The following is a 12,238-nucleotide window of genomic DNA, read 5'->3' as shown; positions in this document are numbered from 1 at the left end:
TCAGCAGGATTTACATCTGCATCAAATCCATTTGACTTCTCAAGCATAAGAAAGAAACAGCTTTGTAATTTTCATTCTATGATCAAAAGATAAACATGACTATTATTAGATACTCATTCTGGGTTGAAGGAAAGCAAAAGAGACTGAGTTAAAAATCATATTTCTTCCATAGGTAATAGAAGTGACATCCAAGTTGCAAAATTTCAAGACCTGAAATCATCCCTAGAAACACTCTTGATCTATTTTTCTACCTGGGTTTGCTACTGCACACAGCTGTACCTCAGATCTTGGGCATATCCTAGACCAATGTTGTAGAAAGACAATAGGCTGCGGTGAGTGGGGAGATAGAAAAGGACATTTTTCAAGGCATCCTGATTGAAGATTTTCCTCATTAACCTAGCATAAGAACAGTGAAGGTATGTATGGCTGTTCCCATTATACAGATGAGGAAACACAACCTTTCATGCTTGTTTTCACTGCTTAAGACAGTTATTCTCTTGTGCCACGACTCATAATCACACAGTAGTTGTTTGATTTGGAACAAGTAATTGCTCTAAGCCTCAGCTTGATCACCATTCAAATAAAGATAATAATATCCCACTCACAAGTAGAGGTAAGAATAAATAATCCTACAAATATTGTTAGTAGCCAGCTATACATCAGTGTTATAATTAATGCTGATATTATTGCTAACTTAATATGATAATAGCACAAAAGCATTTGGACATGTTAGAGTTAATGACAAATATTTAATTATATTAATATGGTAACACAAATAATAAGTATTATTGATATTCTTCTTTGTTCCTCAAATGGTTTTTACTCCATAATATAGCCTGCCAGAGAGGGAGAGTGGTGGAAGAAACTTGTATTAGCTGTCTATGATCCCATAATCAATGCTCCCACACTTATTTGCTTAAAACCATTATAATTGTTTGCTTTCCAACTCTTTGTTTCTGTGGGAATTTGGGGCTTATCTAAAATGGCTAGGCTTGACTTCTATCATGGACATTCAATTAATACATTGGAGTACCGTAACTTTCAGGACTGCCAAAGACTGAGAAAGTCCCCAGTGTGGCATCCACATAAGTGACAAGGTGATGGTGACTACTGGCATGAGGCTTCAGTTCCTTATGATGTAAGAGCCTTTCCATGATTATGTGACTGTCCTCCTGTAACAGGGATTGCCTTCCTCCACAGGGATAGAGCCACCAGACTAGTCAAAAGCCGAAAACCTTACGTGATGTAGCCTCAGAAGTCACGTTCCTCTCTTCTACCATATTCTGTTGGCCCAGTAATCAGCCTTGACTCATATGACAAGGGACAATTCAAGAACATGAATACTAAGAGGTACATCACTAGAGTCATCGTTGGGAAAGTGTTAGCAAATGAAATATTTAACCCATCACAGAAATCTATAAAACTATTAAACAGAATACTCATTATGTGGCAAACTTCAGGGATGCAAAATGGTTAGAGAAAATCTTAACCATTAAAGAAATCCTAGTATAGGAGTTATCATTAAAAATTACTTGAAGCTGGGCATGGTGGTGCACACCTCTAATCCCAGCACTCGGGAGGCAGAGGTAGGAGGATTGCTGTGAGTTCAAGGCCAACCTGAGACTCCATAGTAAATTCTAGGACAACCTGAGCTAGAGTGAGACCCTACCTTGAAAAACAACAAAAAAATTACTTGAAATTGGACACACTTGTACTGATGAAAATTCTAGTATAGTGTACGAGACCACATTAAAAATTACATGAAACTGGACATGCTTGCACGTGATGAAATGTGATGTGAACATAAAAAGCAAAGAGGTGAATCTAACTGGGGTAACAAATAAGCCAGTGAAGACTATGGGATTTAATCCTGGCTTTAAGAACTAGACAAGCACAGGGAAAGGAAGATGGGATGTGGGTTTGAAAAAAAAATTTGAATGATAGAAAATATTCAGTGTATTTTATAATAGTAAGACTGGTATAATTGATTGAACATAAATCTGATAAGATTTAATTTAACTTTGAGAACTCAGTAGTTTTCTTTGGTAAAGACTCATTGAGTTATATGTCTCACAGGACTGGATAGACCATTTAATTCAAATACTGTCATCTGAGTTGAAAGTGTGAATTTCTGAGAACTTTTAGGAGTTACTCAAGGCTAACTGGACAGGGCAGACACTGCAAACACAACAAAGCGTACAGAACTCTTGGTCTCCTCTTAGCGTGTGTTAGACCATAAGATCAGGAATGAGAAAAACGACGGGCTCAAAGATGGTTTTCAATCATCACTCACTGTCCATATTTCAAATGAGACCAACATGGGGGATACTACATAGAAATATAAGGATAGGGGCAGTACAGATGGCTTAGCAGTGAAGGCACTTGCCTGGGAAGACTAAGGACCCCAGTTTAATTCCCCAGTACTCACATAAGCCAGATGTACAAGGATGACCCATATATCTGGAGTTTATTTGCGATGGCTAGAGGATATGGCATGCCCATTCTATCTGTCTCTCCGCTTTCCCTCTCTCTATCTCTCCCTCTCTCTCATAAACAAATAAAATAGTAAATATATATATACAGGAATGATGATATTTATCTTTTGTTAAAGGTAGGTGAACTTTGGAACTATCTGTCATAAACATAAGACCATTCTGCTTGGTCAGTCGAATTCTTAGCCCCTCTAGGCTTTACCTTTTATAAAGAGCAATGGCCTTGTGTGAGGAACTCTTTACCCTGTATGGTCTTTCTATAATCTTGTTTTTCCTTCCCAGTGTACACAGAAACTCAAAAACATTCAAGGCCCCAGCTCACAACCCTTTTTATTAGAAACATTTAAAGTAATGCAGTCTTCCCCTAAGGCATATTGAACTAATTTGCCATAGAATTCCACTATATTCAATTGCAGTGTTTATATCTGCTTCCCACACGCCTACACACATAGAACATTTCCATACATAACAATTTCTATGTGTGCTAAACAGGGAGGCAGTTTAAGGCCTTGAGGAGTTAATAAAGTACAGTTTAGAGTTGAACTGAAGAAATAAGTCCAAGGATGAGGCGCACCTGGCTACCATGTTCACAGGCTGAACAACTCAAAATGATGCTGGGGCATGATTTAGGGCATTTCTCTTACTTAAGTTCCCATTTGGTTGTGTATTCACTGAGGATTTGACCCAAGACCTTGTACATGCTGTGCACATTCTCTGACTTAAGTCCATGGGTTCAGCTATAAATTCCAGGTATGACTAAGAATGAATCCTGGAGACACATACTGTTTTATGAAGGTAATTTTAATTAAGCTCATATCCCCTTTCTTTTGCTATACAATTTAGATTATTATAAGACATTATTTCAATGACTCCTAAAGAGATAGACAAGGGGGCAAAGCTTTTAAATAAGAGACAATTTATCACATATTCTGGGTACTTCATGTGTCATACTTGTTTTCAATATCAGAAAAAAAAAAAGCCAATAAAACTCAATGCTTTCCTACCAATCAAACTGAGAGCTATAACTTGCACTGCCCACAGCTTCCTAGAGCCCGTTGAATCAGAGTCTTTTCCATACTACAGAAAGGTTATTGAATATTTCTGTGCTTGGCAAATACCTGGACAATTTGTTGAAATTGTAGATTCTGGACTTCTCCCTGGAGACCACACATAGTCAGTGCCATTTTCCTGGTCACACATATGTTGTGTTTTTTTTTTTTTGTTTGTTTGTTTTCTGTGTCTTGTTATGCCCTAGATTACAGTGCCTCACTCCTAATGTCCCTGCTCACTGGCTCTATAGCCAGTGACATTTGGTCAGTGGAAGTAACAGACAATATTGGCAGATAAGAATAAGCAAAGCCTGGAGCCCCTGTCCTTCTGTTTCTAAGGCAGTGGTTATATTTCTGATGTTTTTCCAGATGGAACAGTCCACCCTTTTCTTGTCCCAGTTTATGTCTGATGACCTGGGTTTTTGGATGTAACAACATGACCACCTCCATTCCTTTCCTTCCAGGGCTGGTAATGGCTTTCTGCTCTTGCAAACATTTGTGTTGCTTCAGTCTTCCTTTGGCAGTCTCCTTTAGCCTGAAGGAGAGATCTGGCAACATATGACTGCATCTTCTAAGGGAATCAGACCCTGGGATGTGTCCCCCCCCCATAGACAGCCTTTCTCCTCTCTAGCTCTGCACCCCTTCAGAAACTATACCCATAACTGTATGCAAACACACTCACACATGCATACACACATGTAAAAAATCCATTGAGGACTACTAAGAAAATTAAAGCTCTACCCTTATTCTTTTTTTTTTTTTTTCTTTTTGGCCACTGACATCAGGATTCTCAGAATTGGAACACGAATGCATTTCCATGTTGAATCTCTAGGTAAAATCAAATCACTTGGTTCCAACAAGAGGATATCTATAGGCAAAAATAATCTGGATTCTCAGCTCTAGTCTCGGTTTAAGGCTTAGATATTAAATCTGACAAAACCCTGAGAAAGCAGTATGACATTTAGATAACATTTTCTGTGAGAGTTTGTCAAACAACACAAACATATCAGCACATGAAATGAGAAGTTGAGGATAGGTCAACTACAGATGGATTTTATTTTTCTTTAGCCAGATTGCTTCCAGGAAAAAAAGAAAAAAAGAAAGCTTCTGAACTGGCTTAACTATCCAGTAGTTGGTGTTCTAGGAGCAGAGCCTGAGGAGGGCCTAGTCCCAGTAGCCAAGGCTGTTTATAGGGTCATGAAGAGAAAAGAGAGAAGACAAATCCTGGTAACAGTTTATGCAGTGCAAATGAAGAAACGATCAAACTTTGAGTGTAGAGGGTCAGAAAGGAGTGCACAAACCAGGCTTTCAAGATGGGCAGGGGTTGCGGCATGCAGGAGGATGAAACATGGAGTGGGGCAAAGATAAAGCAAATGCAGATGGAGGAGGAACTGTGCAAGGCACAAGACAGACATACTGCATATATCCAAGTTATGTTCAGGTCAAGACAGAGTAGGGGAATGAATAATGCATACTGTGGACACGCCCTCCAGATACTGTAACTCTCCTTCAAGCATTTAAGTTTTCTGATTTCACTTCCTATAAGCAATCACATCCCTTCAGCTATGGCACAGAAAAGATCTTTAGTTGCTATTGATAAAAAAGCACATCTCAGTCAGTGATTCCTTGGCAGCACATATACTAAAATTGGAACAATACAGACAAGATTAGCATGGTCTCTGCACATGGATGGCATGCAAACAAAAGAAGAAAGAATCTCAGAAACAAACCAATAGACCCAGGACTGATCAATCCTTGGGTTTATAGAACTTATAGAACTTTGGTCACATAAGACTTCAACCCATACACTCTCTTTGCAAATGGGAACTGTAAGACCAATGGTTATCAGGATCCATCAGTGAACACCCACACAGGAGCCTTGAGATCACTGTCATTGAAGCCCAAGGTTGGAGTGTGTGGTGGAATGTAGTATGTGAATGTAAATATCTGTTCTCCCCTATGAAGTCAGATGGTTTGCTTAAGATTAAACTTCCTACTTAAGTCCATATAGCAGGCAGATCCCTGCTGGAAGAGGCATGTTACTGGGGGCAGAACTTCAAATTTCAGTCCAGCCCTACTGTGTCTACAGAGAGCCACCTTGAGCACTGTTTGTTTGTTCTGGCTGGCTGTTTGTGCTTGCTGGTGGTGGCTTCTCTTTCTCTACTGTGGATGCTGGAGTGAGCCAGCTTCTCTCACCCTGGTGGAACTTCCTCTGAAAACTGTGAGCCTGTGAACCCTTTTCCCCCATAAGCTGCTTCTGGTCAGATATTTGTCCCAGTAATGCTAAACTAACTGCAACGGAGGTGGGGGGATATTATATTTTTTAATACATTCATGATGGCAGGCCTTGATTTAGCATGGATATCATATTTTTAAAAATTACCAATTATAAATTCATGATAGTTATTAATAATAAAAAATATTTTGAGCTCCTTAAGACTCTTGAATAGGAACAATATTTTACCATCCTACTACAAATATTCAATGGAAAAAATTAACTGTAAAATTATGTTTATATGTATCTTTATATTTATAGTATACACATATAATTATCTTAATTTATATACTGCTTTATGACTTACATATAGCTTGATATATATCATCTCATTTGATAGATGTTACTTCTTTTTCACAGCATGTAAAAACTGAAGCTCAGTGAATTCCACATCCAGCAATAAACAACAAAAGTCTTAAGTCTTCTGACCTCAGACTGCATGCTTCCTTTCATTTCATAGCCCAGACAAAGCAGAAGGAGGCTCCAAGGTCATGAGCAAAAACTCCCCTTTTGGAATACATCCTCTCCTCATCCTATCACATGTATTATTTTCTTATTCTGTCTTGACTCATTTATTATGACTCCATGCGGATCTACAGTATAAGAGCAGACAATACTAGAATAAAGAGAAAACCCTGTCTACAATGTTTTATATAGCCACACCAGTTGCCACATTCAAAGGCTTTATTGATTGAACTGTGTTTATTGAAAGTAGGACAATACATACTATCTAAGTATTTAATATAAATGTCTAAGTGGAGTCTCAATGATTTGGGAAGGTTAATCTTGAATATGAATTCAGAAGGTCCTCAGATTTATTCCTATCTATGCAGGCCACATGGTCAATGGGTCCCAGAGTCCTAATAAGGCTGCCTTTCATTCTTTGCCTCATAAGAATACAAGCACCCCAATTACCTGGCCCCTTTCAACAACCCCTTCCCATCCATCCTACACACATGTCTGTAGGTCTGGGACATGTTGTACTTTTGCCTTTCTGCTTTGCATACACTATTTTCTATGGCTTAAAAAATATTTCTCATCATTGTTCCTTCAACATTTTTTTCCTTAAATAATCCTTCAGGATTCAACTTGTGATTTAACCATGTCCCTCTAGGCCATATTAGTTACCTGTATTCTGCATTGTTTCATTTCCCTTAGATATTTTATAGCTGAGTTGTGGTGCTTACAATCTTTCATTACTTTAATTTTTAACAATTTTTTTTTATTTGAGAAAAATAAATAGGAGAGAGAGAGAGAGAGAGAGAGAGAGAGAGAGAGAGAGAGAGAGAGAGAGATTGATTGAGAGAGACAGAGTGAGAGAGGTGAGTTTGAGCATGCCAGGACGTCCTGACATTGAAAACAAACTCCACGTGCATGTGCTACTTTGTGCATCTGGCTGTACATGGGTTTTGGAGGAACTGAACCCAGACTGCTAGGCTTTGCAAGAAAGTGCTTTTAACCACTGAGTCATATCTCTAGCTCTATATTGTAATTTTTAGTTCATTTATCTCTATCTCTTGCATACCATTCTCACCAAAAGAACTTGAATGTGACTGCAAGAACCTCTTTCTCTGTGTGTCTAGCACTTGATAAATGCCTTTTCAGTAATTGAATTAGATGATTAATGTGTATAGCCTAATATAAAGAGGATTGAAAGGGCAGTCACCTAAATCTGGGCCTGTGAATGAAACAACCAACTGGAGCTCACTAGAGAATATTCAAAATGCATCTTTAAAGTTGCTTGTTGGTCACAAGGGTGGAGCTAGGAGATTATAGTCATTGCTTAATGCAATTTATGATTTTCACTGCCTGCAGGGATGATGTTCTATCTTGTTTTATTCCATTTTGAATTTCATGTTTCTCTTAAATGATTCTACTTAGCTTGCAGCTAGGGACTAATTAAAACACAAGTTGGTAAGATAACACAGAATATGTGTTTTACTGACAAGTAGTTACAGTGGGTTTCATGGGAGAGGAGAATTACAGACTATTTTCCAGCCAAGGAATAGAGTAACATTTGAGTATAGACTACATTCTAGGAATATTTTGGAGAAGAAAGTAATTTCCTTTGCTTTTAAATTTGCTTCCACTTGGACGGAGAAATTTTTCCTTTATAATATTCCTATGATTGTCAGAACATTTCTGTTCTGCTGAAATGTTAGTGTGTGCAGATGTCAATTTTACTGAATAAGAAAACATAATTGAAAAGAATTGCTTCCAAATAACAGGCAGGTGAGACATAAACTTCTTAAAAATCATGTTCATTGTTTTGTAACAAGTAGTATTTATGAACCACAGGAAACTGACAGCTCATAAGATTACTACTGAGCTTAAAAATATGTCCTGGGTCCAGGCATGGTGGTGCATGCCTTTAATCCCAGCACTCTGGAGGCAGAAGTAGCAGGACTGTCATCAGTTCGAGGCTACCCTGAGACTACATAGTGAATTACAGCTCAGCCTGGACTAGAGCAAGACCCTATCTTGATAAAAACAAACAAACTAATAAAACATAAAGAAAGAAAAATATGTCCTGTGATATGGTCATACAATTCAGTCATTCATCATCACCATTCATTAAGTAGACATCCACATAAAGCATAGAATATTGCTGAATGCAGGAAGTGTACAACATGAACACAGGTGATAAAAAATTAAAGTTTAAAAAGGAAAATACAAACCCATATTAAAGAAGGGCCTTTGGGGCTGGAGAGATGGCTCAGCAGATAAGGTGCTTGCATACAAAGCCTAATGATCTGGATTTAATTCCCCAATTCCCCACTATCCATGTAAATCTGGATGCACAAACTTATACAGCATCTCTCTCTCTCTCTCTCTCTCTCTCTCTCTCTCTCTCTCTCTCTCTCTCTCTCTCCCTCTTCTCTGTAACTCTTTTATATTAGTTATCTTTTTCTTCCTTTTCTTATTGGGCACTGACCTGTAACTCCCAGTACCAGCATGTTTCTATCATCCACAATGAGCTTTTGATCAGAGAGACCTACAAGGCTTCCTAAAAGAAAGACAGATTTTTGTCCTAGTACTTGATGACCTACCAAAGGTTAGTGGTAAGACCCTACTGCTGAAGACATCTTATGTGGTTGACACATAAAATAGAATGGTATGGCTGGAAGATGGAAGAGAGTCAGTCTCCAGACAGTCAGCTCATCTAGTTTCAGAAGGTGCTACATGGGTGTCTGGGGGAAAATGACCGATATCTGTCCAAGCAACTCATGGTCTAACCTGTCGTGATGCTCACACACGTGCAATAGTGGCACACAGCCATGGTGGGAAACCAGCTGCTCTTAATTCGGCTAATTGACCCCGTGGTAGAACGGGACCCATAGCTGGAACTGGGAAACAAGTCAGAACCATATCCAAACATAAGCCTGCTCTCCATTATCAAGCTACCACCAATTGTGGGCTACAAGAGGGCCTACAAAAAAGTAAGGGTTATCTCATTTGTCTGGTGCTAACTTACTCTCAGTTAGAGAATCTGCTACTCTTTTTCAGATAGATGTAGATCCTAAGGAGAGAGCCACCCCATCATATCTCAAAAGGGCCCTGGCTGAAACTAAGAACATTTGGCGAAACAAGCAAGGGTGCTGTTTTCTTGGTGAACCTGGTACCAGCACAAGGGTGAAGGAGATCAACACAGAGAACAATCAACTCCTACCAAATCAGACATCCAGAGACCCAGAGGCCCCCAACACCTCATCACTGAAGCAGACCAAAAATGAACCCAACATAGCTCAGGGAAATTTTGCAGAAGAGCGGGCAGAAAGAATGTCAGAGCCACATGTTGGATCATGATATGCAGACATTTATCCTACCCATAACTGTGGGCTAACTCCACAACTCATGACCCATATACCTCAACAAGGAGCGGCCAAGGGGAGGTGATAGGTAATGAATGAGCCTAATAATGGTACCAAATTGACTGTATTTGATGAGCACAAAACTAATTAATTAAAAAAAAGTGGATGGCACATGTATCTGGAATTCTCTGGAGTGACTAATGGCCCTAGTGTACCCATTCTCTCTGTCTCTCTCTCTCTCCCCTTTAAAATAAATATAAAAACTAAAAAGCCCTCTTTGCCAAATAATGGAGACTAGAGGGGAGAGTCTCATGGAGCCGCATCTCTCCTTTAGGAACTACATGTAGTTAATGATCTTGGTAGCAGGGAGAGAAATTTTCTGTAGTGGTATAATCATATGCAAGGAGCTCATGCTCCTGAAAATAATCCCTTACTCAGGACCTTGTAAGCAGCCCTAATGAAACTCATTGAGTCATGAGAGGAGAGAGAGAAAGAGATAATTTGAAAAGTGACTAAGCAGGAAGAGAATCAGCAGGAGTAGAAAGGAAACAAGAGAAGGTAATGTGGAATGAAAGTGATTGAAATATACTATATATATATATATATATATATATATATATACTATATATATGTAAGAAATGACTTTTATTATGCATAATTAACACATGCTAACAAAAAATAAAAAACAAACTAAAGATGTTTGTAATTTTGAATTTCTTTTTGTCTAGACAGACGAGCTTGATGGCCCTCTTTTTAGAATATCATATTATAATTGTACTAGGTTATAAGAAAAAGACATAATTTATAAATTTTCTTTTGAAAATTGCTATAGCATGTAATTTTAATTAGGCTTTTTTACTCTTTCCATTGGTGAATAGATATTTCCTAAGATTACTCATTTGTGAAATATATCTTTTATGTTTAAATAATATTCTTCTTGTTCATACTTAATACTTTAGCCTTTTGTTTTATACCTGATGCGAATATTCTGTGTCTTGATACCTTTTTATTTCCATGCATGCAAAATAAATCTAAATAGATTTTTAAAACAGATGGCCCTTTTGTTATATATATATGTCATATATATATATATGTTATATATATATATATATTGTTATATATATATAATTTATATGTGATATATTTAAGTGATTTTTTTACACTGTACATGAACTATTTTTTGATCTGCACAATAGAATAGAGCTAATTCATAATCATCACCCCACCTTATTTGTGGGGGTATGAAAACACCTGAAATCTACTCCCATAATGTTTACTGAAACAATCAAAGATAATTCCTTTTAATTAGGTATAAACTGTGCACATTGTTTTTCTGTAAAAGTAGTCTGAGGTCAGCTGACATTATTGAAATATTGCCATTATGGTTCTTCAATATTTTTGAAAGTTATTTATTTTTGTGTGTGTGTGTGTGTGTGTGCACATGCACATAAGTGTGCACATATGTGTGTGTTTGCGTGGTGTATGCATGTGTGTGTGCCCTTACAACGCCCCATGTACTGCCTGTAGTGGGGGTGGGGGATGCTTACCTGTGGTGGCTGGGGGAGAACGTTGGGTGTTTTGCTCTATCTGACTTCTAGCCGTCCTCTTTTGCCCTGGAGTTTCTTACAGTAACTTCCTCCTTTTCCCAAGACCAGGAGAACCCTTAGTCACCTTTCCTATTTGCAGGGTTGGGTTACAGGTGCACAGGTGCCCATGCACAGCTCACACATGGGATGTGGAGATTCCAGGCCAATTCAGGCCCTTATGGTTGGGAAGAAAGTATAATTGACTACTGAACCATCTCTTCAATCTTGGAGTTTTATAAAACTCTAATGATTGTTGTAATGAAGGTTATATCAATGAGGAACAGGATAGTTTTTTGAAAAGTTTCTAAAGACAGTGGCATTCAAGAAATAAGCTAAAGGAAAAGTTCTACTATTTTAACACAGTGAGTTCACCAGTCACTATCATTCAGAGCTCCATATTCTCATTAGTGATGATAAATACAACTGACTGCATTTATTGTTCTTTTAACTGCTCATTAGTACTGGAATACGTTAATGTTGTATGAGCTAAAGTTCATATGTCAGCCACTTTTTTATTATTAAAACTGTTGAGAGCCTTATGGGGACCATAACAAACACAGATGGTAGAGTCAAAAGACCTATCATCTTGAAGACCGGATCTGTATTCCATTGTTTTGCTACTTGTCTTGTTCTTACCACCCACAATACAGCTTTTCTTCCTCCCATTTTGCAGACATGGAATGCATAAGGCATTATAACTTCAACAAAAGAGGTTTAAAAATAGAATTTCTGTTCAAGTATAACTGATTATTATTTTTTGTAGAAAGCAATTTCACTATTTTTAGAATAAATGTAATAGTAATAGATTAAAGTATCTTCATTTGAAAGCACATAAAAATGTGAGTAATATTTATTTATAAAACATATAGGTTTTCCAGGCATGGTGGCACACACCTTTAATCCCAGCACTCGGGAGGCAGAGGTAGGATGATGGCCATGAATTCAAGACCAGCCTGAGACTACATAGAGAATCCCAGGTCAATATGGGCCAGAGTAAGACTTACCTCAAAACACAAACAAACAA

At 38.0% G+C, this 12,238-nt stretch overlaps 1 protein-coding gene and 1 non-coding gene across 6 annotated transcripts in view; one reads left to right on the top strand and one right to left on the bottom strand.

Annotated features, from left to right (window-relative positions):
- Positions 1-12,238, bottom strand: part of Macrod2 (mono-ADP ribosylhydrolase 2) — a 2,207,522-nt gene that overhangs the window by 267,151 nt on the left and 1,928,133 nt on the right. The gene's annotated exons all lie outside the window — the stretch shown is intronic.
- Positions 5,160-5,265, top strand: LOC123463135. Its single transcript, XR_006638744.1, has one exon. It is a non-coding gene; the product is annotated as a U6 spliceosomal RNA (small nuclear RNA).

Source organism: Jaculus jaculus, chromosome 8 (genome assembly GCF_020740685.1).
Source record: "Jaculus jaculus isolate mJacJac1 chromosome 8, mJacJac1.mat.Y.cur, whole genome shotgun sequence".
In the NCBI taxonomy this organism is placed as follows: Eukaryota; Metazoa; Chordata; class Mammalia; order Rodentia; family Dipodidae; genus Jaculus; species Jaculus jaculus.
The sequence above is the reverse complement of the archived record's forward strand: the minus strand, read 5'-3'. Positions and strand labels throughout refer to the sequence as shown.